Genomic DNA, 27,074 nt, shown 5'->3' with positions numbered 1-27,074 from the left:
ATAACAATCAGTAAATTAGGAAAGTTTCCATCTTTGAGTTTTAATAGAAAAATCCTAATCTTACCTGTGACTTCCCTCGCGAGCCGCCTCTGCTTAATACTCGTTATATAGTGATACTTTTTTTCTATTATGACAATGTAGAAGACCTTAATCAAGACATAATTCAGTTCATCACATCAAAATATAGAATGTATCGTTTGTAATCAACGGTTTATGTGTCTTTACTGTGTTTCTGTAATGTCCATGTCGGCCATGTTGTATGATGACGTCACAGCGGCAAACAAAGGATTTGATTTTTGGGGTCTACATCTAAATTTCATTCTTAGGTATATATCTACTACATTACTAAGTGGCATGTTTGTATCATGATTTGCAAGATTCCCCTATCTCGTGACGTTACCCTACTCCACTATCTTCTCTTTATATTTGTTTTTTGTCTCTTTGTTTTTTCTCTTTTCGATTTTATCCCCTTAAGCTTGGAAAAAGACAATTCTTCTACAACACGTTACCTTATATAGGCCTATTTCAACTTCCAATTATTATTCCTTTACTTTTTATATAATTTATTGAGTTTTACAATGAAACATTCCCTCCACCACACAAATCAAAACCATATAGGCCTATGAAACGAAAAGAAACAAAAAGATTTAGTCAAAGTGATTAGTCTTCTTTAATTTTTTGTCTATCAATTTTCTTAGTTTTGTGTCTTTGTATTCTGTCATATTTTTGTTATCTTCTTATTCTTCTTCTAACCGTTCCCGACTCTGGTTCACACCTTCCATATAGTCATCTTTCTAGTTTCTGTTTATATCTCACTGTGGTTTCATCCTTTATGTACGGGTATTTTCTTACACATTTTGTCATGATTCTCCTTTTTTCCTTGATTTTCGGCTGTTTTTCTTTAACTAAACTGCTTTAGAACATATTTGCAGTACTCCCTTTTAAGTTTTTAAGATCATTTATTATATTTTGCTTAACGTTTTACCTGTTCTATTATTATTATTATTATTATTATTATTATTATTATTATTAGAGTAGAGGGGGGCAAGAGTACGTGGGGGGTAAGGATACGATTCCCTAAAATCAAGTGAATATATTCGCGTATGGCAATAATGCGTTACGTGGAGTTTGATGCTAATGGCGTCTAGAACCTAAACAAGTTTGAGTGTGCTGCGGCAAACTACATGCTTTCTAGGTAATTATTTATGTTTTTCTAATAGTTTGATATAATATTGGGACATACGTAGTTAATGAATAACTTACGCAATTTTTTAACGATTTCAAAGTACTATAAAGCGTTAGTTTCTAACATATCCATTGTTTGACAGGATGGAGTAAATTGCCTTTTTTCCAATAGTCGGCTGTACAACATCACATGGAAGTCAATTGTGTAGTGAGGGGGCAAGGGTACGCAGATACCGACGGGGCAAGGGTACGCGTGCGTACTCTTGCCCCTTCTGTTCTATGAAAAAGAATCCAATTTGATTTAGATCTAACAATCAAAAAAGAATGTAGATTCTGTTGTAATAGAGAGTGACGGCAAAATTCACGAATACTGGTTCCCATATGTAGCCTCTAACTTAAGAATTCTAAAGAATCCTGATATTTTCTTATGTACGAAGGATAAATTTTTATTCTAAATACCACTCCTTACATACAATATCTAAGGTGGTGTTTGAGTTTTCGAAACAGATAAACGTGTGAGATAGTTAAATCTGCAGTTATTGAATAACATTACGCTTGCTTATTTTATTCAGGTTTCAGAAATGCTACGCTTTGTCCTCTTTTATCTTAAATGTCAGTAGTTTGCAGCAATAAATTTCAATAGGTTTTATGCAGAGTCGTTCTAACGCGTGATTAGTGCCATACTTAAAAGTTCGACTACCATATGTTTCCTGTAGTAGTCAGTCCTTTAGTAATCATACGTTAAAATGACTCTGTATAAGGTGGTATCAGTCCAATGATTGGTATGGGATCCTATAAACATATATGAAGCTAACCTAACCTAACATTTGACAATATGTAGCTTCATCAAAGATAGGTCGAGAAGTTTTCAAGTTACCCTCGTAGGTGACAAGCATTCTGAAACTGATGGAATAAGCCGAATTTGGAAATATATATTTTATAAAGGGTCTAAATAATATCTGATTTTTATGTATCCTATGCATTCCCATTACTGATATAAAGAGAATTAAGGATTTTTCTTTTCTTTTTTTAAATGAGAATCTGCAACGTCTTTAGGCACAATAAAGCCAGTAGACCTATTTACTGAAGAAATGGAGAACAAATTAGTGGAATATATCACATTACTGGATCAATTCTCCTATGACTTAACTTTAAAAGATCTAAGAAGAATGACATACAATTTTGCTGAACGTAACTAGTTGCCCCATATCCTTTAGCCATGCGAATCGAATGGCAGGAAGAGATTGGATAGAGTCTTTCCGTCGTAGACATTTAACTATTGCTTTGCGACAGCCTTCAAAGACTGGTCTGGGAAGAGCTCGTGGGTTTATCAAGCCTCAAGTTGAATGTTCTTTTTTTAATTGTCTAAAAGATCTTGTAAGAGAAAACGGCTTTTCTCTACGGGATATCTACAATATGTACGAAACTGGCATAAATACGGTTCCTCATAAAGTTCCAAAAGTCGACTAAAAATCAGTTGTGAATAAAACTGTATCGAGTGATTTTGGAGTTAACATAACAGCTGTTTCCTGGTGAGTGTATTTGGTTCCTTTATTCCCTAGATATTTCCCAGAAAACGAATGAAACAAGAATTATTCAATGGCTCGCCGCCGGGTTCTGTGGGAATGATATCTGATTCTGGTTCATCAACTCACAACTTTTCGTTGAATGGTTATATTACTTACACCAACATGTGCGATCAAATTCGGTTACGAAAAAGGTATAGTTACTTGTTGACAATCAGACCTCTCACATTTCAGTCGAGGCGATTGATTTCTGCAGGCAAAATGGGATAGTGATGTTGAGTTTTCCACCGCATACCAGCTATAATTTGAAACCATTAGATCGCTCCTGTTTTTGACCCGCTGAAATCCTGGTATTCAACAGTGTGTGATAAATGGATGATGAATCATCCATCCCGTCTAATTCAAAGTTGCGAGTTTGTTTACTGAGGCTTACTACAAAGCTGCAACCATTGGTATCCAGCCTTCAAGAATCTGGAGTTGTCCCACTGAATCCAGATGTGTTCACTGAAGAAGATTTTCTTCCTTCTGTTGTGGATGTGGCAGACTTAAATGTAGAAGCCAGCTCTGAAGATGGAAGCATTCCTGAAGCAACAAATCAAGCATCAGACCTGAATAGAGCCCATAATCGTTCATCGGAGGATTCACTGGAAGTGAAAAGGGGCCATGCGGCGCATCCAGATCAAGCACTCCTTTGCCAGTTGCTCGTCCTCCTCCATCTGCTACCAAACCTTCAATCAGTAATGCTAGATCCTCACTAGAAATAAGCAAGAGCTAATGCGGACTGAACACTTCAAACACTCTTCTGCCGGTTGCTCGTTCTCATTCATCGGTTATCAAACCTTCAACCAGTAACGCTGGATTCTCACTAGAAGCAAGCAAGAGCTCATGCAGACTGTCCACTTCAAACGCTCTTCTGCCGGTTGCTCCTTCTCATTCATCTGTTACCAAACCTTCAACCAGTGAAGCTAGATTCTCACTAGAAACAAACAAGAGCTCATGCGGACTGTCCACTTCAAACGCTCTTCAGCCGGTTGCTCGTTCTCATTCATCTGTTACCAAACCTTCAACCAGTAACGCTGGATTCTCAGTAGAAGCAAGCAGGAGCTCATGCAGATTGTCCACATCAAACACTCCTCTGCCGGCTGCTCGATCATCTGTTACCAAACCTCCAAACAGTAAACCTGGATCTTCACTGGAGGTAAGCAGGGGCCCATGTAGACCGTCCACATCATGCACTCCTTTGGTGGTTGTCAGTCCTCCTCCGACTGCCACCAAGCTCACAACCAAAAATCTTGATCTTCTCGAGGTCAATCAGTCAAATATCCTCTCTTTTCAAGCAGAACTTACTTCTGAAACGGCGTCCTCCAAAGAGCAAAGGCAAACATCAACTTGCTCCAAGAAAGCTACAACCGAAGGTAACTCCTCAGGTCAGTGAGGAAGTAGTGTACGAGTGTTCATTATGCAATATCATCTACAGTGATCCACCAATAGAAGACTGGATAAGTGCGCAAGATGCCATGAATGGTGGCATAAACAATGCACATCACATAAAGGAGTAGACACCTTCATCTGTGATAATTGTTAATACTTTTTTGGGTGCGTACTCTTGCCTCTTTGATTTCGTACTCTTGCCCCACATATAGGGGCAAGAGTACGAATTTGAATGTTTTCATTTTATGCATTATAGTTTCTCCAAGGACAGAGGTATATGAAAGTTGAGTTCACATTTCGTAAAGGAGAGTTCAAGTTTTGTGTTCCATGTAAAAGTTTTCCGTTGTAACTATTTTTTACCAAAATATATAAGTTTAATTGAAATTTGCGTACTCTTGCCCCCCTTTCCTATATTATTATTATTATTATTATTATTATTATTATTATTATTATACTTCATCTTATCTCTGGCACAATTTACAGATTTTCACGTTTTACCTAGTATTTTTCTCACATTCTCTTTTGGCATTCCTATTAATTTTGCAATTGCTTTTATGCTCATTCGTGGCTAAGTGGTTAGCATACTCGCCTTTGGTATAGGAGATGCGCGTACAATTCCCGGTGGCAGCTCATTTAGTTCGGATTCCGTGTTAAGGTGTAGATCCATGTCTCACATAGCTTCGCTGCTAAAGCGGAAGCTAAAATTAAGTCACCCAATCAAGCACTTATCTTGGTTTTCACTCAATTACGAAGACTTACAACTACTTTCTATTTCTTAAGCATAAAGTTAAAACCAAGCATTATTTATATGCACTGCATAACACTGAACTCAAAACACTATTTACTAGACAAACACTAACATGTCAAGACAAGGCATTCATCCAGTTCCTGGTCATTATCTGAACTGTTCTCTGTTTATTTTGGAACCTATGACTTATATTTAAATTTTCTAAGTAGTGAATTTTAGTTTGGTTGATAGTTTTTCTCTTGCCCAATGCTCTTGTTATTATATGTTTTCAAGTCTGTCTAAATTCTGTTTATTAAATAAAAATGTACAATTTTAAATTTAAATCCAGCAATATGTCACAATTGAGAATACCAATATACGATATTGACATGGTGAACTACAAAAATAAGTCAAATATGAACAAAATCACCAGAGATGCAAAAAGTGCAGCCAAGTTCGTCAGCCTCAAAAAGTGTTGAGATGAGGATGGATGAGCCAAGTTCCTTGGCCACTGCATCTGAAAGGAACACTGGAATTTGGCGCGAGGTGTCTAACATATTCGAATACATTAAGATGTCTGTTCCTAGTTTCATGGCCGGAACATTTCAGCCCTAAGGCTAGTGGTGACCCCCAAATCCAAAACGCTCACAAACACCACCCGTAAGGCTCGTTAACGTAATTTAATTTGACACTTCGTAGAGGAATATAGGTTTTTCTTCTCTGAGTTTCGAACCACCAATCTCACTGCAGTATACTGTATATGTGCCTTAGCGCCTTAGCAAAGTTGATATTCCTAAGGTTGGTGGTGGTCCTAAAACCCACCACGCCCACCACCACTATCCCTAAGGTTCCTTAACATCATTTTCCTTGACCCCTCGCGCCAAGTTCCAGTGTTCCTTTCAGATGCAGTGGCCAAGGAACTTGGCTCATCCATCCTCATCTCAATACTTTTTGTGGCTGACGAACTTGGCTGCACTTTTTGCATCTCTGATGTTTTTGTTCATATTTGACTTATTTTTGTAGTTCACCATGTCAATATCGTATATTGGTATTCTCAATTGTGACATATTGCTGGATTTAAATTTAAAATTGTACATTTTTATTTAATAAACAGAATTTGGACAGACTTGAATACATATAATAACAAGAGCATTGGACAAGAGAAAAACTATCAACCAAACTAAAATTCACTACTTAGAAGATAAATCAGTGTCGGCCCGCCCAAGCCCAGCCCGGTCCAAACAAATAATGGAGTCGGCCCACCCAAGCCCGGCCCGGTCCAAACAATTAATAGAGTCGGCCCGTACCAATTAATACAATTTTCTCTATTTTGCAAATCGACCAATAGCTGGCAGCATGATGTAGAAGAAAGATATTTCCCGCTAAAGCCATTTTGTTTGAGACAGGTAAAAGAGGGTCGCTGTCTTCATTATTATGTGTTCGGGAGACTAGCTAACTTAATCTAATAAAGTTAGGTGCTTGGATATTTTTATTTTTTATTTTTATCTACACGCTTAATAGTCATGTATTCATTGTTAAGTTTCGGAATCCTTTGAGTGTGGTATGCGAGAGAGCTAATTGCTTTTCTCGGACTTAGAAGTACCGTCTTGCCGGAAAGGTATAATTTATGGCTCTTTTTACTTTCTTTTTTGATATTTTTAGGAAGAATGTAGAGTATCCTTCTCCACGAATTGTAGTTGAAACTGTTTTGAATAATTGAAGCAAACATATATCTTACTCAGATGTAAGCAGTGACGTACTTAGGTAGGGGTAAGGGGTCATTTCCCCCATAATATTTTTGTTATCACGTATAATGTATATTTGGAAATAAATCTGAAAAATAGATACCAAACATGTAACGTAATGGGTTTCAGATAAATGAAAGTAAATATTCATATTATTTAGTCGTAAATTGATGCATGTAATGGAGGATGGAATGGGGCAATCTTTCCCCATATTTTATTATAGACCTTTTTGCTAGTCACCAGCAGGAGCGTCATTTCAGATTTTGCTTGGGGGGGAGGGGGCAAGACTCCTTGATATAAGTAAAATTTCGCGTTTTTCACTGATTTACTATTATTCAATTGATAAAATCTATATACATGTCAAACTCAGGGGGGCAAATGCCTTTCCCTGCCCCCCCCTAAATGACGCCCCTGGTCACCAGATGAACCCAGTTGTATGAAAGAAATTTGCCGTTACTTTTGCGACACGTTTGTACCTCTGGATCCAACTGAGGAATTTGTAAGAATTGTCAATACATTTGGAAATAATTGTAATCTGAGGTAGTGTTGCGGTGCACCATATTATCAACTTATTGTGGAGAATGGTAGGAAACAAGAATAACTTAGGAGTAAGAAAAGTGTACCTCTAGGGGGTATGGAGCAACTTTTCTCAGCAAATTCTTTATTACTAATATTAAAAAAGCAGGGAATCAAATACCGAGCGCTACTCAGTATAAACTATTCCAGTCAATTGTTAACAATGGCATGAAATATATTATTTTAACAGAAGAAACACTGACCAAAGCTTCAAACCCACTATATTTTAAACTATAATATTTAACGGTTTCGGATATCTAACATATCCTTCCTCAGACACTATAGAACATAAATGATGCAGTCTTACTATGAAATATATGTCGCATTCTTTGTTAGGAATTTAAATAACGTATGGGAGCAAGCGGGAGGGACAAGTGTAAATATCTAGCAGTATTTAAATGTTTAATAGCTAAATAAATCTACTTGTACGATATTTATGTACACTTTCAACGCCGAAAATGTATGAACCCAAAAGAGAAACTTGCTGACCAAATACTAATCAATAATTATAATAAAGAAAATAATACATAAAATTATAAATAAATAAATTGTTGTTTAATGTAAAACACAATCTACTACTTCGGTTTATATCCGCGACAAATATTCCTATTAGGAATCAAACATGAACCTACGCGCACATAAAGTAAAGATCGTACGTTAGCAACTGAACAATTAAGTTTTTCACATATTCCTATTTTCTGATGTAGAATCTAAAGAACATGAATTATTACAGAGAATCAAACCCATGATTTCTATGCCATAGGCGATGAAACTTGCTGTTAAACTAACTAACCATTGAAAATCCTTTCCAAGACATTTTATCCCTATTAAATGGCCTCTTTCAGTTCAGTCTGGAATTTTATTAATAAGTAAATAATAATAAATAGGACAAAATCACAGGTAGTCTACATTAGAATCCTTGATTCTTAATTTATTTGTACTCAATCTTTGAAGCCCATAACTCGTTACGTTTAATACAAAGTTTTCAATGCCTGGATTCAGCGATTTGGGGGTAGACAATGGTTGGTTTGTTGTTGCGAGTTTAGTGTCCCTTACAACAGCAAGGCAACATAAAACAATGTCATTCAGGCTAACGTTGGGTTCGAACTCCATGTCCTCACACCGGGACTCGAACTCTGACCTCCTGCGCCAAATGCGAGTACGCTAACAATGTAGCTACAAGGAAGCTTACTAGAACTATATATGTGAGCATGGAAATTTTTTACCTTTGTTCCCCCTTAAACTTTTTGTTTGATTGCTTAATTTGCACTTAACTCTTGCAATGAGTAGAGATCCTATATTGAATGAAATCTACAACTAAAGGAGGGATCCGAAGTAGTGTAATGCGTTTGACGGTCTTTTACTGTGACCTGGGCTTTTTCGTTGCTATATGATTAGCGTAAAGGCCTCTGTTGCTGAAGACTTTAGTTCGCTTCCCGGCGAAAGTTCATGTAGTGCGGACCACACCATAACGTGTAGACTCACGTCTCCTATAACTTTCCTTCTGAAAGGTATGCTAGGCTCCAACCATCGAGAATTTAACTCAGAACCTCGTTCACCGAATATATGCGCATTAGCTACTTTATTATTTTAAAGTAAAAACTTGATTAACAAACTATATCAGCCTTCTCTTTCGTCTCACTTTATTTTGATATAATTTTGCTCATATTTTATCTTAATATATTGACTTTACTTACTTTTCTTGTATCTTTTCATGTTAAGCCAACATACGGGACTTATGCAGAGTCTTTCTGACGCGTGATTAGTACTAGACGCGTAAAGAGTTCGACTAACATTTGTTTCCTGCAGTAGTCAGACATTTGGTATGATGCTAATCATACTTCAAAACGACTCTGCATAAGGCGAACGGACTTCACATAAACACCGAGAGCATTTAAAATGCACATGTTTTCTAGTAGAACTCGAATCCGGGATAAATTGCATCTTCTAATCTGCAACCGAACGCTACAGACTACTCATTTATGTATACTAGGAACAAGATCAAGGAGGAGGGTTACTAAAATTTATTGTATGCGTTACTATTAAAGTTTAATAATATAGCTGGATATTTCTTTCTTGAATTTAAAATTTTCAGGCATACTAAATATCCTATAATATAGTTTTCACCTGTGTATACTACTACTACTAATACCAATAATAATAATAATAATAATAATAATAATAATAATAATAATAATAATAATAATAATAATAATAATAATAATAATAATAATAATAAAAGAATTGATAAATCAAGTGGTGGCTACTGAATGTTCTTTCCCATTAATAGTAAATCAACATAACGAGCAAAGTTACATTACTACTTCATGTCGTATATTAGGCCAAAGTCTATTTTTCCTTTACGAGTATTTAAAAGATGGCAAGTAACGCCAATGCGTCATTAGCAAATGTAACTTACAAGTTTTGTAGTGCTACAGTAACCTATAAGATAATTTAAGGAGCATCATCATCATGTTCTTACATAATTAAATGCTAAGCACATCTCGATATAGTGAATAAGTAAGTAGTTTGTTAGATTAAGATTTTCCCTTTTTTTTTTTTTGGTTTAAGAATATTATTGGGGACAACGAGAAACCTGTTAGGCTAAAGAAGACGGATGATTGATGAAATTAAAACTAACTGATTGTTAAATAAGTTCCTTCTGTTCTCCCACCGATAATCGAATCTGGGACCACGTACACATTAGAGAAAAGACAAGAAGGATTTGTGATTTGATTAAGTATTCTGTATTATGTAGCTATGACATATATATTGTTTTCTTGCATCAATACAGAATACATAAATGTTCATTACAACAAACAACAGATACTTTACTTTTAAAAATTTTAACAGATAGGATTCGAACCCATACTAAAATAAGTAACTGTATTGAGTTTGTTTTAAGTTATACTGTTTTTGTGATTTTTTTTATTACAGAGTAATTTACATATGAAATGCAATACTAATATAAGAACAGTACATGAATATAAATATTGCATGAAGTACGAAATTAATATGACATTAGAGGAACAAAAAAGTATATATAGGAGAGGAAACACACACAGACATCGATAGTAGTGTGGAAAGGGTGTACTGGTCGTGTCATTTCACAGAAGAGAGTAGAGTTTTCTCTTTCTGTTCTGAATTTCACACATATTCAGAAAAGCCAATGTCCGGGTATTTTTCATATCACTTTTTCTTTCTTGCTGAAGGAAAGTATTTGTATTGAAAACACAATACGTGTTGGTAGTCTATTGTGTAACGTTGTTTTGAGATGTGTAGTATATATTCAATCGTATTAGCTACTAACCATGTAATGAAATTGAGTTTAGTTATTGGAAATTATTAAAGTCCAGAAGTACAAATATTCGACGTGTGGTAAGAGGTAGAAACTGTGTGGCATAATTTACTGAGAGCCGTTTGAAATTTGAACCACATTGCAGTTGCAAAACCACATTAAGCTAATCAACGCGCAAGATCATCTTCATTACCACACTAGTCACAAGGAGTAGTACCACTGAATTGGTGCTTTCTGACATTCGTGAGAAGAAGCTTATTGAAAACTATATACCAAGTCGATTGAATTATCATAGGACATGATTAGTTAAAAAAAAAAATTGCGTCCAATCGGAGACCAATTGTTGTTTGAATGTTTTAATTTCATTCAAGGAGGCTCAACGTTCAATTTGCTGAGGAACAATATATAAAAGCACTTTACGCAAGTTATTGAGTCTTGTTGTTTCGTATCCACATACATATAATCAGCAAAAACTCCTCTGAAATACCAATAGCAGCAAGGGATTGCATTAACATCTAGAGGAAAGTTTTGCCTCAATGTTCGATTCAATCAGCTGAGAGGTAGTGGCCGGCAGAATTCATATTATGCTGAATATTTTCAAGTGATCGAAACTTGAATAAAGCAGTTACTTTACACCCAATACGTGCAAGCCTTTGCCGCAATTCCAAGTGGTTAGGCAGGTATATGGATGTTTGACACTGCAAGTATATGATCGTGCCAAAGAAACCAATTCCCAACACTGATAATACGTTTAGCAATATTAGAGAACAAAATACACTCTGGACTACAAGCTTATCTCACGGGATCTGTGAAGTTGGAGAACATTTCGTACAGAATTAATTGAGGAAAGATGTAAAGTTATCCCAAGAACTTTCAATTGATCAACCATTCGTATTTGTGTATTGTAAAAGCTGTGAACAAGTGGCCAAGTATTTTAGTGTTTGCACGCTTTACCAGAGCGCTGGACAGATTCACATAGTCTTCAACGCTTGTTTCTACAGAACGAAGATCTTGGTCACCTAAAAACAATGTAATATCATCCGCATAAGTAAAAACGTTTAATATGTTGTTGTGAAAAAGAATTCCTTGAATATTTGTGGCAATGTGACTTAGTAATGGACTGGGTCATACCTACTGGACAGCACGAAAGAGTCATGTCCAAGTTGTACACTTTGTTTGCTTTTCATGGCTCATTCAGAAAGCCATTTATTTTGAGCTTTGTTTGCACTTCGATATAATACACGGATTCATCGTATGAATTTTCCCCTACGCCGATTGTTTGTAAAAGTGTCCATAAATACGCATGATTTACTCTGTCAAACACCTGATGAAAATCAATAGATAAAACCATAGGCTTGATAAGTGAATCTTGCCCGGCAACAATTGAATCTCTAATCGTTGGCAGAATATGGTAGATTCTTCTACACTTGTAAATTGGTGTGGTCCAGCTAAAGATACCAAATATGGTTGTAGTGTGTTGTTCAAGCAACGGACCAGAATTTTATGATCAGAGTTCATTAGTGTGATGAGTCTATGATGAGTGACTAAAGTTGCGGGACTTACTTTGGGAATAAGTACTGTAATCTTGGGGATTTATAATTTTGTACAAGTGCATCATTGAGCTATTCATTCACTAAGGCTGTTAAAGTTTCTCCTATCAAAGACAAGAAGCATTTGTAGCATTTCGCTAGAAGTCTATCAAGACCAGGAGACTTGTTACAAGGTGCGTTAATCACAGCAGATTCTACTCCTATTTTCGTAACTAGGTTGTCCATTGTTCTAGCGGAATTATAATCTAACACTGAAGAAACGTTGTGTGAAGATGTGTGTGAAGATGTGTTGTCGGGATTTCGCTTCACCGCGTACTCCAAATGCGATATCATAGTAGGTACGAAACGGTTTCAGGGAAGGATGAAAATATGTTCCCTTCGTTACCTTGAATGTGTACTACTAATTTACTCGCACCATGCTTATATTACTGTAAAATACGGTAGAACTATGGCTCTTCCTAGAGATCGAATATGGAAGATTTACTTCTGATAGGTACATATTTTATTTTGTGTCTATTCATGTGCTAGATATTTGAACAAGGCATACAGTGCTTGTAAATGAGGCACATATTGATATCTTTATTAGAGAGAATAGTTTATAGCATGTGGATATAAACAATATATAGATTATGACAAGATTAAGAAGAGATTATGAAGATTTAGATTGATTTAATGTATTGTTTGAGGAAATACGAAAGGATTAATATACTTGTGAATAAATATTGTATAGAGTACAGAGTACTGAAAGGTACAGATAAAGAATAAAAGTTCACGGAATAATTTAAGTGAATATTGTGTGTATATTTAAGTACGGGTTTCAATATCATGGTTAAAAGTTTGGCTTTAAATTTACTAACAGTAGGTATTATAGTACGATCAGAAATACAGAATGTCACATAAACGTCCATAAACGTCCATAAACGTCATGAGCGTCACATAAACGTCCATAATAAAATTTATACGGGCTACGATTATTTCGACTCTTGGCTTTAGTATAGCCCGCTCCCCCCAGTTCTTTGTCACCGGAACTGGAAGAGTCACTATTACTACTACTACTGCTATTACTACTACTACTACTGTTGCTACTACTACTACTATTACTGCTACTACTACTACTATTACTACTACTACTGCTACTACTATTACTACTACTCCGACTACTACTACTACTTATATCGAGAACAGAACCCAACCAACCCCTGCGGGGCTTCTAACCCGTCCCTACTACTACTACTACTAGTATTGCTACTAACTACCAACACTACTACTTCTACTACTACTGCTACTACCACTACTACTGCTACTACTACTACTACCGCTACTACTACTTATACTAAAGCCTCCTTACCACAAGATTTACATCTTAAATCTTTATAACATGTGATTCCGATTCATTATGAACTAATATGAACCGTTAGAATCACTATGATTCCTTAAAAATCACAGGGGGGAGCGGGCTATACTCAATCCCGACTCTTCTCCGAAGAATATCATCTGCAGAAACTAGGAACTTGTGACTTCAGTTATATGTATTGGTGCCAACATTAACTGAGCGTTCGGAAATGTCATATCACTTAACAGTGCCATTTAGTTATAAATTCTTTACAGAAGTGGGTGTCAGTGAAAAGGGAATTGTTGAAATGCTAATATCCTCTACCACGTTCAATTTTAGCGTCAGGGGATTTCAAAGATATAGCATATGCTTGATGATTGAAAAGATGGTAGGAGTAGAGACATGCGTCAATTCTTGAAAAGGAATTGTTCCCGACATAAGTATATCCACGTTCACTTGTATGTTTCAATTACCAACTGACCTGTAAATGAAACCTTTTAGCTAGTTCATATAAGGTAGAACAGTAGTTAGAACTAGTAGTTTGGTCTTCAGAGCGGATTACGGTGTTGAAGTTTCCAATCATTAAAAGGTGCACATTGTTTACAGAAAAAGTTTATGATCATTAAGATCATGAAAAGAGAATGAATGCGTTATTAATCCATATTGTCATATAGTATATTAACAGCTCATCAAAATCATAAATTAGATTAATAACAGAGAACATGGCAATGCTAATATTTGGCAATTGTTTACCTACAAAAGATATAAGCAGGACCACCAAAATTTCAGTGGTATATATATCTCAGTCCAAGAGAATATTTACCAAACTTTAAATTTTGAGAATTCCCAAAATTTAAGGGATAGTCCTACGTAGCTCTTCCAAAACTTAAAGAAGTATATCAATGTTACCATGTTTTACAAAAGAAAACGGGCACCAATTTTCACACAGGTCGAAAGCCTCCGAAGTTTTAAATTGTTGACACTTTTATACCCATGAAAGGAAAGGTGTGTACCATAGTTGGTTCTGGACAACATTTAGCAATTATTGTTTTTAACAATTACTAAATTTAAACGGTGGATCCAGGTATTCCTTCCAAAATTTAAGAGAGTGCACTAATGTACGCATATCGTACGAAGGGAAATGGACCACTGTACTCACCCATATAACTATATGGTGTAATATAACCAAATGGATGAGGACAAATTATGTGAAAAACCTCCGAAATTTACATTTTTGGCAACGTCATATGCATGAAAGTGGACGATATGAACTACCCAAGGTGGCAGTGATATATATTAGTGTCCTAGTGAACATTTACCATTATTGTATTTTGACAATTCTCAAACTTAAGGTGTGGTCTTAGACAAATCTCTCAAATTTAAAAGCGGTGTACCAATATACCCATGACCTATGAAAAGGAATGAACCACTGTTAACATCCATATAGCCATATAAGATAATAATACCTCATGAAATAGGTTAAAAACCTCCGAAATGTAAATTTTTTAGGCATGAAAGAGTACGAGCTGGATCGTCAAAACTTACAGAGGTATAGATTTTGGTTCTATGATACCATACCAAGTTTCTAGTTTTGTCAATTTTCAAAATATAGTGTAGGTGGTCCTAGGTGCTTCTGTCAAAATTATGGGGTGGACAGGTACCCCTGCAAAATTTACAGGGGTTGGTTCCATGTATCCCTACATCACTAATCCTGGGACATCCAAAATTTTTTGCTGACTCAACTAGCCATAAACCAGCAACTACTACTCTGATATTAATTCGGATATAATCATCAATGATATGTCACCTTCATGGCAGTGTCGAGCTTTGTGAATATGTTTTCTTCTTGTAAAGAGAAAATCATTATTCGAGTAGAGGACACAGCACCTTGGTTCCTTTCAGTCTAAGCCCTGATGTTAACGAATGAATCGTACGAATATTGTGAAGAACGTAATAAATAGGATTCGTGTTTAATCTTTTTTAAGTGAAACATGCATAGTCGTAAAAAAAGGAAGAAAATGAAAAATGTTTTATGCAATCTTTAGCTCTTCTGACCAAATGAGACCTCTAATTCCTATTTAGAGGGTACTAATTAAGTATTCAATATGACAAATTAATTGATTTATAAATCCCATTGTGCACAACTCGGGAACCCAAAGCCTAAACACCAGGCCCGTATCGAGTGGGGTCTAGGGGTGCCGGCCCCCCTAAATATTTGCTGGCCCCCCTAAACTTTTTACGGAAGGCTTCAAGCACTTATGTAGTAGGTCGATTCTACCACCATTCTAAGTTCGATCCCGATCTGATTATTTCGGTATATGAAATTTTGCTTACAAAAATATGTGGCAAAATTCGATCAACCTAACTGTTAAACTGTACATCTGCAGAACATACTATTATGTAACCTAAAAAGCAGTATGAGCCTTTTGTCCCAAGTCTTTGAGCCGCAGCGGATAGCCAAAAGTGTTGGAGTATCTATACTCAGATGTAAGATATTGCGCCGTAAATATGATTAAGTTTTCTGTAGAACTGTGCTACATTTAACGATTTTATTTCTATAAAGGCTCAAATTGAGCATAGGCCTGCGAAGAAATTTGTGCTGTATTTAAGCAATATACGTTATCAACAGCCAAATGACAGTTCAGTATCTTTCATTATAGAAATTTCGGTGTCAAAACTACTCCTAGCAGTGGGCGATCCAGTAACAGTGAAAGTGGAACATATTCAGTCAAAATTCGAGTAATATCGGCATGAAAGGAGTCATGACATCGCCAATAATCTTACGATCAACAGTATTATCTATTTGGAGGAAACTGGTTACGAAACTGAGCTCAAAGTAGTGATCTGACCACGAGATAACACGCGATTTGACGTAAAAGCATTTACTCTATCGAGTTTGTATTTGCGAATCTCTATTCAAATATGAAGTACTCGTGCCATTATCGAAGTGGTTATTTGTGAATGACAAAACGGGAGAACACAGACAACAATGTGCAAAAAGATCGTGGTCGAAGCGAGGAGACGCTCCACATCCGCTGAGAAAGTCTGCATTGACACCAAGGAAGCACTGCACTGAAAGCCTGGCATCGTTAGTCACGAATTGCTGCCCCGGGCAAAACGATAGACCCGGATGTGAACTGTCGACAATTAGTGCGAGTGCACCTAGAAATTAGGAAAAAAATGGCCGGAACTGATAACCAGAAGGGTGTCTTATACGCCGCTGAGAACAGCACACTACCGACATCTTTAACGATCGATTAACGATCAAAAATTGAGACAATTCTTTGGAGGGGGTAATATCCACCGTATAGCCCGGATATGGTACCGTTAGGCTATCTCTTGTTTCAGCCTTTGGACAACATTTAAATAGCGTTAAGTTAGTTTCAAAAGCGGCATGTAAAAACCACTTGTCACAAAATTTTTGTCCAGAACTACAAAAGTTCTGTAGAGACGAGATGATAGTGTTACCTGAAGAATAGCAGAAGATCTTCGAATTCCATGGTGCAATGTCCATTCTCTGATGTGAAGCTGCTTTCAAGATTACATTGCCCCTGTTCACACAGCTCACATTGCGCAGGGCTGGTTTTCTGAGCACCAACAGGAAGTAGCACACCTGTCATGGCCTCACTGATCTCCTGATCTTATTGTTATTACTCTCTGGTGGTCAGTGTTGGAGAGGAATGTTCAAGTACACTAACCACCACCATCATCGCGACAGTAACTTACACACGCTTTGTAAACAAGAGTTATATAAGATTTCTTTTTTGAATACTATATAGGAATTGTGTTTATCCATCCCAAGAGGACTGCAAGCAGTTTTGTAAGTCAAGGTCATCTTATCTTGTATTAGTCTCAGGTAGGTAGTTTTTACCGGGAGTTTCCATAGTTTTGTCTACTCTACACTTGAGCTGGAAAAATAGTACCTGCTCTAAGTAACTAGAAAGTGAAAATTATTTATTATTATTATTACTACTACTACTATTATTATTATTATTATTATTATTATTATTATTATTATTATTATTATTATTATTATTATTATTATTATTATTATGGTCAACGTCCCATTATTATGCTCGTCAAGCTAAAGGGAACGGATCATTAACGAAAGTTTAAACTTATGAAATTAAATGTTCGTGCTTTCTAAGTCGCGGTCGGGACCTCGTAAGCGCTAGCCACTAGAGCAATGGGATAGCCTTTTACGTAACTATATATTAGATTTAAGAGTTAAATACATCGCCATAATAAATCACTCATCAACTTGTAATTAATAAGAATACAAGAATAAACATTTTAAAACAAATGGCAATGAATATACCCCCCCCCAAAAAAAAAATCATTGACAGGAAGCTCTATACAGCTGTGGAATTCAGTAGCTGATAAAACTAAAAACTCACCAACTCTTTTCTATTTGAAAGAAAATTATAAGAATATTTTCTTCAGACAGATTACTAGTAATCAGTACCACCTAAGTTATTTACCTTCGTATTTTTCTCCATTTTTAAGACTTATTTTTTCTTATTTTGTCTTAAATTTTAATGTACATTCTATGCATTTTGTACATGATAACTTATATTTTGCTATTCTCTCATCTATATATTAAATAGTTAAGTGTAAGACAAAGCAAAGAAATCTTAACTTCACTATTTTTTTAAAAAAAGGAGCTAATAAATAAATAATAAATAGTTTCTAATATGAATCTGAAAAAAATAACTAATTTCAAACATAAATAAACTGTAACTAAAATACTGATAAAGAAAATAAAATTAATTATTCCTTGCCTTTGATAATGAAATGAAACCTTTAACTTTCCACGGCTATATCATCAATATGTATAATAAAACTAAGTGTGTTTTGTCCGTGAGTGTCACAAAGGCTCCGAAACCAAGACCCGGAGCACCATGGGAGTTATGTGGTATTGCAGCTCTGTATCTCCCATCTATGAAGAAGGTCTCGGTTGGACCAGCAGGGGTCCTAGAGGGAGAAAACGCTCTAGCAACGGTGTTACTGTGCTAAAAAGAAAAAGGCTTAAATTTTAATGACAATGCGCGTTTCTTCATTTTCAATTTCAATGTTGCTTTTCTTTCTGCACAAATCATTATTGATCGAATATTTCAGAATGTTCTAAAATTATCAACAATCTTGGAAAATGTTACAGACTGTTATAGAAGTTTCCCAAAGGTTGGAGAATGTTCTAGAATTTTTAGGATGCTCTAGAACCTTCTAAAATGATCCAGGATGTTCTAGAATGTTCCAGAATGTTCGAAATTGTTGTAGAATGTGCCAGCATGTTATATTATTTTCCTATAGGTTCGAAAATCTTCTAGAATGTGCACCACTAGAAAGGTACACATTAAGAATACGGGGTCATTGTTATTAAAGTTTACAGGTATCATTATCATTATGCTCAGATTCTTCTCAAGCTATTTAATTTTTTGAAAGTAAAATTCAGGGGTTATGTCTAGGTGATGGAAGCCAGATAACAGAACCTACCTTAACCTAACCTAACCGAATCCGAGCTACTGCTACTATTTGTACTACTATCAGTACTATTTATTAATACTACCAACTACCACTATTACTGTTTGTACTACTACTACTACTACCACTACTACCAAATACTACTACCACCAACTACTATTACTACCATTTATTGTACTATTACTACTGCTAACACTATTACAGACGTTGTTGAGTTTACATTTGGCCACTTTCGACTTACCTAAAAATTTAGAAGAATCCATGGCGCCAGGTCCGTAACTGCTCGATGTGTTTCCCTTGGTTCCTAACAATAGCCCGACAGCGTAATTCCCACTGTAATAGGTTTATCTGAAGAACTGGGAGGGAAATCGTGTCCCATTCCCTTTGCATAGCTTTCCAAAGTCCTTCCACAGTTGTCACACACCGTTTTCCCAAAGCCCACTTCAGCAATCCAAATCCACAATAGTCTATAGGACTTGCATCTGGAGATTTAACAGGTACCTTATTGAAAGGTATCACTTGTATATCACTTGTCTATTCCATCTCCCCGTAGAACGCGACGGACGATCTTGAGGTATGTGATGAGGCCTTGTCCATGTGAATGCGCACCAGATTGGCGTCATTTCCGTACATTGTCGGAATTTCATGGTCGTAGATCGACCGCATGATCAGCTCCTGAAAATACTGCGAATTTATTTTGCAGTTCTTTGCCACCCTGCGAATCTTCAGTTTACCTCGGTAACAGTAGCTAGTAACAATTATGAACCCTTTTGGTAAGGATTTTTTACAGACACGGACCCACCTTCTGAAGTTTATGGCGCCTTTCTCTCTGTACATGATGGCTCTCGGTTTGCCGCAGTCAGAAAGGTAAATTCATGCTTCATCGAGCGTTACGACGTACATCCACCTTTGTCTTGCCAAATGCCGTTCGTACAGCTTACGGGCGTTACACTTTCGTTCCTTTTGGTAGGCATCCGTGAGAAGATGGCCGCGAGCTTTCACGACTTTTTCCAGCTTGAGTTGATGGTGTAACGTCAGGCTCACAGTCCCCAAAGACACGTCAAAACGATTAGCCATACACCTTTGTGTTGGCGGATTTTCTTGCATTGCCATTTGACGACGTTTCCTCTGCATGGTGGAGGTGGCCTTGGTGCATTCTCGCTTCCTAGGTAACTTCGTTGGTGATCCAAATGGTGGAGCTTCGTTGCTCTTGTACTTCTTAATAACATTTTTTATTCCACTTAAACTGATGTTGCAATCATTCTTCTTGCACTGTTTTCTAGTGACAGAACCACTAAAGTGGGCGTCATAAAGAGCCGCAACATAGCCTTCCCAAAACCGGCTTAATTTGGGCGGCATTTTGCTCACAGAGCGGGAACCCACACACTTGGAAACAAATTTAACACAACACTCACAACAATGGTCCTGTTTTGTGCGTTATTGTCGTCCGCGCGAAAAAAAAAAAACAACTCCGTTCCCAGGCAGCCACTGCACAACACTGCAGGATGCCATGAGCCAAGTCGGGTGAGTCCATTCCGCCCGGGAAGGGGAAGGAACGAAATCGGCCAAACGTATGCTGAACAACCTCTGTACTACCAACTGCTACTATTAATATTTGTACTATTACTACTACTACTACTACTACTAAAGGCTGCCTCCCATATCTAAACACAATTATCTCTGTGGTGCCCCTGAAGTTTACCTGTTCCAGGTTGAGTATCGCCATGCGCCAACACAAGAAGAGTCTATATAGAGTAATGACACTATTTCCACAAAGAAACGTGTTTCTGAGCTACGGTAAGAATTACTTTTTCAGAAGCATAATTAACTAAAATTATATATTTCTGAGAAACAACCTTTCTGGGAGGTAGATTGACAGAAAATTAAATAGTGTCAATTTCATCTTCAAATTACTTAATGCTCTTTGGCACCAGTATGCTCAAATAGCACCAAAGAAAGTTAACAGGCAACGATGGACCGGAGTCTGAGCCATTACATTTATTTACAAGTTTGTTTAAAAGGAGAAGATACAGTATAATGTCTACAGACATCATGGAAATACAATGATGGTTTCAGAAGTACCTAAAACGCCCGTTCTTCGCACAAGGAAAATACGTTTATTGGAAATTAAGTACTCTCTATAAATTAGAAGTTAAATATATGCCAGGGAAACTTTCAAAATAAGATCGGATCAAGGAAAGTGAAATTGCCACACAGTTAATTGTATGCCAGTGATATGTTTAAAACATAGCAAGTAAGAGTAAATTGCTAAAGGTAAAACTTAATGAACAGTGTATTAAATGAAATTTAAGAGTGTTAAGTAATAATAACGTTAAACACAATGGCGAAACGTAAAAGAGGAGGTAATCTTGTCAATGGTGGCTCTAAAAGAAGGATGCAGAAAGAACAGCGAAGAAATGAAACAGATGAGGAGCACGAAACACGCTTAGCGTCACAACGGAAAAGGATGAATACATTAAGAAAAAGCTTAACATATGCACAACGAGAAGAAATTAAAGAGGATCGAGCGAAACATGCAGCAAGCAGACGCAGAGAAACTGCTGAAGAAACAAGATTACAAAACGAACTATGTAGAGTAACATTGAGTGGAGTTCGTGAAAGACAACGATCGCAGACGCATGAACAAAAGATTAGTGTACGAGACGTACGAAACAGAAGAAGTAGAGATTATAGTTGGTCAGGTGAGGCATTCCGTTACGATCCCACTAAAGAGTATAACAAACACAAACACGTTGTCATTGGTAAAATGGATCAAGTCTGTATGTTCCTTTGTGTCAAGAAATTCAGTAGAGAACCACCAGGAATATGTTGCAAGAATGGAAAAATTCGATTAACACCATTGGAACTATAAACATATTTTCCCCGTGCGAAAAACTGGCATTTCAGCTAGTTTAGAATGAAAGAGACGAGTTGTTAATCAAAGAGAATAATTCTAGGTGCGTTTGTAAAGTCAGAAAAGATATGTGAAACACTACGTGCACAATTGAATTATGAATTTTAAAAAATCGCTGTAAATCCATAAATAAGACCACATTAATTTTATTTAATTTTTCTGTTAATTTGATACAAGAATAACAATTTTACTTGTATATCCTGTCAATTTCAAAGTGATATTGGGATTTAGATGATAATATAGATAACTGATTCAAATGAATCTTGGACTTGTCCGAGTTTACACGATAAAATGACGTGTCTGACTTCGCACAAGATTTGAGGTACGTTTTACGGAATGTAATCAACTATTTTGTTTATTCTTATCGTTTTACATAAATGTACAGTATATCTAGATTATATGAACCCAGCCAGAATAGGAGATGAAATTGGAGATAGCTGGTCAACATATTCTATAAGTTGTTCTTATTAAAAGTAAGAAGTCATAAACTAGTTCCTACTAAGTCATTGACTCTTACTTTCAGTTTACCTACCCTTCCGGAACATGTCAAGATTGGTTATCATCGTCTGAAAGCTTGTCCATATATTCCTAACTACCTCCGATATTTTAAGTGACAGAATTTTGGGCAGCCGTGTAACACGAAAACCACTATTTGTGTCAATTATAGTCAGGTAAGTTATGGTATGGAATCCTGTTCGGCAACTAAGTTCTTTTGTGTCAGCTGAAACGGAAAACATTATGCTTGGTCTAGGAGCTATCTGGCCTTTCAGGGAGAGAGAGACAGTGAAACCTAGATCTACTAGCAATCGAGAAGACTTCTCCTACCGAGCCTAAGCGACACTGCAAAGAGAGCATTCCAACTTCTATTGATGTTTCGTTTGTCATTATCTCCGCTAACTAGTCCGATGCAACAGACGTTACCACTAAAATTGACCTCGTTAAGGAAATGTGTCCTACACAGAAAACCCCATTAGTAACCAACTGGGGACCTCTTGCACAAAATATAAGCTTCGTACTCCCAGAACATTATCGTGGCTACATGGTTAGAGAACTCGTCTTATGGCGTGGGAAACTCGAATTCGATTTTTAATGGAAGTTCATGTTATTTGAATTCACATTACGCTGTAGGTTTGGTATTGTCAATATGCTGCTGAAAATATACGTTAAACTCGGAATCAATCATTCAACAAACCAGGCGTGGAAAGTATAATGAACATTTCAAATCTTATCTAGGATTTAGGAATAAATCTTCCGTTTTATGGTCTACTATTATACTCTGTATTTTTTAAGCAGTGTTGACGGGAATATGAAGAAAGTGAGACGAAACCGGAGGATCTAGAGAAGGCCCACAATAACAGTGTTTTTCCACTTCAAATCCCACTTGACAAGAGCCTGAATCGAACCAAGAACTTCATGCACCAGAAGTGAGCACTCTAACACGACCTACCTCACGTAAAAATACCCCCATTCACTTTTCATAATGCAATACTAATTTTGTAATCAACAAACTCCATGGTTCTGGATAATCACAATAACATTTAAAACACAGTTTCTGACAAGAAGAAATGAATTATATTAATAACTATACGTTTTTGTTACAGTTTTAACAGCTGAGGAAGATATAAGATTTGCTATCATCTGTCTTTTCTAAATGTCTGATCAAGATGACGTTAGGTCCTTGAAACTGTAACAAAAAACGTATACTGTAGATATTAATATAATTCATTTGTTCTGGTCAGAAACTGTGTTGTAAATGTAATTTTGTATTGTGTCCCTAAAAATACTGCTGACGCTACCGCAGAGAAGGAAAATTAGTGCTGTTTATCTCGTCATGAAAATAAGAGATCGTTTTCTTTGATAATGTCAACACTGGAGAATTTTGCATTTTTTTTTAGCGGTAATTCTTTTGTATGTGTTTCCTCTCATACTTTTGGGTAGCTGGGGCTAGCGTAAACCTAGTTGCACCCAGAATCCTTTTTTCTCTTTTTAGTGTTTGATAAAAGACCACCTTTTTTAAAAAACCGTTGCAAGTCCTCAGCATCAATTAGGTGCTAATTTTTTTCATATATTTTAAAATTAGTGCTGACGTGGGTGAGACCGGATCACAGATATTAGTTTCACTCTTGTTTCAGTAAATAAACTACAAGATTGAGACGTTAATATCTGTGTACGATGAAAGCGAGTATAAAGAGTGAGAAAGGATGGCGGTTCGTAATTTGAAAGTAGAAAAGCTGTTAAGGTGTTTTAATAGCTAAACGAAATTCTTTCTCTTTTTATACAGTGTGCCATGATTTAATGTCCTGTCAGAGTCCGCGTTCAAGAATCCAGAAAATGCAGGTAAAATCTTCGAAACTATCCTTCGTGTGAGTGTCTAATACAGTTATTTTAAAAGCTGTTATTTATCGTTGTTTATCGTTTGAAAGTATCATAAATGACAAGACAAATAATAAAAACATTCTTGAAAAGGTTGGACCCAAATAAGTAAAATTCAACAGCGTTAAGTAAGCTTTACCAGGCATTTATTCATGAAATGCCTACGTTTCTAGACTGCAATCAATTAGAGTTCTCTCGTAGCTATATGGTTAAAGTACTTGCGTTCGGCAAGGGAGACCGAATTCATGTGGTTTGGATCGTACGTTAAGCTAGAGGTCCACATCTTGTATATCCTCGCTTCTAAAAAGGATGCTAAAGTTATCTTCAATTCAACCAATTAATAATAATTGTAATATGTAAAGAAACCTCAGGGTAAAGAAACCTCAGCTAGGCTTAAACGAAAGTTCCAGAAGGGAAAAAAGAAATAGGTTTATTCCTGCAATAAGAAGAAGCGATCTGTAGTATATTTTAATTCTTAATGATTTTTTTTAAAATTAGAATTTGCGTGTGGTTGGCTTTTGTGCTTGTGGTAGTATTAAGCGATTTTTTATGTTTTAGAGATGAAGAATCATAAGAGACTTTCGAAGTGCCGGTATGGCGTACGTACGTGTACATTCTCGGGCAGCATAATCAAACGTATGGCTAAGTAGGACAATTAACCCGCTTTACAATATTCACAAGGCAACTTCATTGGATATGCGGTGTAGAATTCAATTTTAATAAAGTAAAAGTTATAATAAACTTCATGACAATATTTACCAGTGTATAAATGCACTCTTTTTCTATATTCATATTTCAGCAAACACCAATATTTTCTCTTTGTATTGTCTTGCAAAGTATAGCATTATATTTTAAGAAGGCAATGTGTTGATTGAGAAAACTACGGATGTTTCCTGGCAGCTTTTATTGTGTTGCTGAACTCAACGAAAATGGAATTACAGTATTTTGCACATAGTAAGGAAGCATTCAAAGAGCACATTATTGAAAAAAGTAAATTTATGACAGATGAAATAGCGAACTCTCTGTATAAGTGTACAAGTTATATTTTAAACAAGTGCAGTAATAAATTCTGCATTGAATTATCTGATTTTACTAACAAGGGACACCCGCGAACTTGAACAGGAAAAACCGGATGAAATGCTCTGCAGTAACTAATTCCCGGTCACTGAATTCAGTGGTGACAGGCATTTCCGAGCAAAAGCAAGCAGTCATGCAGTGGCAACGCTACCTCATGGAGTATGAGCCAATTTTCTAGACAAGGTATGAGAAGAAACGGGAAAATTGAAAGGTTTCATGTAATAAATATGATTAACAATTAAGTCTACAATGTGTAGAAGCACATGTGAATACCTTACGTTAATCACAGTGTTGCCAACTTATTAAAAATCTTGTGTGAAAATGCTAATGGAAGAGAGTGTCAAAATAATGCGATGTATTGTAATATATAAAGAACTCTACACATTATTCGGGAACGAGACCTTGTCATGGTATAGAACAGTGCTGCTAACTTCATAAAGTATAATGATGATGAAGTATAGTATTCTGTCAGAAGGCAGGTCTTTGGCCCTGTCCTGGCCGAAGTCCCTTGACAAGGTGAACCCATGGTGGTTTTCCATTGCCTTCAGTGGGATGATGATGACGTCTCACGACGGGACCTACAGTTTAAAATGGGATCCGAATCACTTGTGCCCCCAGTAGGAATCGAACCCGGAACTCCTCGATTACGAGGCGACGAGCGTATTCACTTATCCACGGGGACACTCAAAGTATAAAAGAGGTAATACATTTAAGTTATAAGCAAACAAAAACTAAAAAAAAAAACAAAAAAAAACTTTCAATTAGACAAGGCAAGCGGGAATCAATCAGCTAGCACAGAAAGAAAGAGTGGTGTTACTCATATCCATGTAATACGCTGTGTCTGGTGACAGGCGTCATCTAGCTTTGGTATTTGGGAACTCCAGCATAAAACCATACAGACGCATTCATGGTATAGTAGCAGATGGATCTCGTTCCGTGTAGGGTGTGGTTGTGTATAGAGTGGCACAATGCGATGCATTAATCCCATGAACGTCGTAAAAACAATAGAATCAAAGTTACGACTTGTCAAATATGGAAAGTGCCATGGAGTGGAAGATGCACAGTTCGCGAGTCTGTTTTATGAAATAATAATGCAGAAATACAATGGTGAGGACACAGAAATACGGGGAGAGACGTTAGAGAGATGAGGGATTATGAAGAACAGGAATAGCTCGTACTCAACGTTGGCCTGTCGATAAGTCGATACGTCCCCCTAACAATTGAAACAGGACAACAATACGGAAAGTGAGTATGAACAATCACTACCGACAAAGCGTTAGGACTAATGTTATTGGACGTATACCTGACGCCACATTGGCGAAGATTTAAGACGACTACTATTACCATGGCTTCAACTTGTACAGCAAATTGCAAAGACGATATAAGTGCATTAAAACTAAAACCAATCGCAAAGTAATTTTGGATTACATCAGTAACAAAAGACAAGGTGCGCTCTTCAAGAGCAACAGTGTCAAAATTAAAAGGTATAAAGCAGTATGTAATGACACAGTTCGACAGGGCAAGGGAATATGGTTCACCCGCTCACTACTGGTACATGCAAACGTGGCCCCAGGAAGCCACGAGACTTGTTGGGCTTGACAATTTCAAAGCGTCTATTACATTCATCGACAAACTTAAGGTTGAAAACACATTATCATGTTTCGTCAGGCGTAAAGATATAACTGATGACAAGAATATTCGTGAAAATGCATGATAGTTTGTTCAACGCGTGGATAACTATACTCCACAAGAGACTGTGGTGCAAGCCAATGTGTGGAACAGTACTCAAAGCAAGTTTTATTATGAGGCGTCTTCATCGTCTACACTATCTCACAGAGAAGAAAACCACACTGTGGCA

The sequence above is a fragment of the Thermobia domestica genome, chromosome 14 (genome assembly GCF_964235325.1).
Source record: "Thermobia domestica chromosome 14, izTheDome1.hap1.1, whole genome shotgun sequence".
Classification (NCBI taxonomy): Eukaryota; Metazoa; Arthropoda; class Insecta; order Zygentoma; family Lepismatidae; genus Thermobia; species Thermobia domestica.
This window is presented reverse-complemented; position numbering follows the sequence as displayed.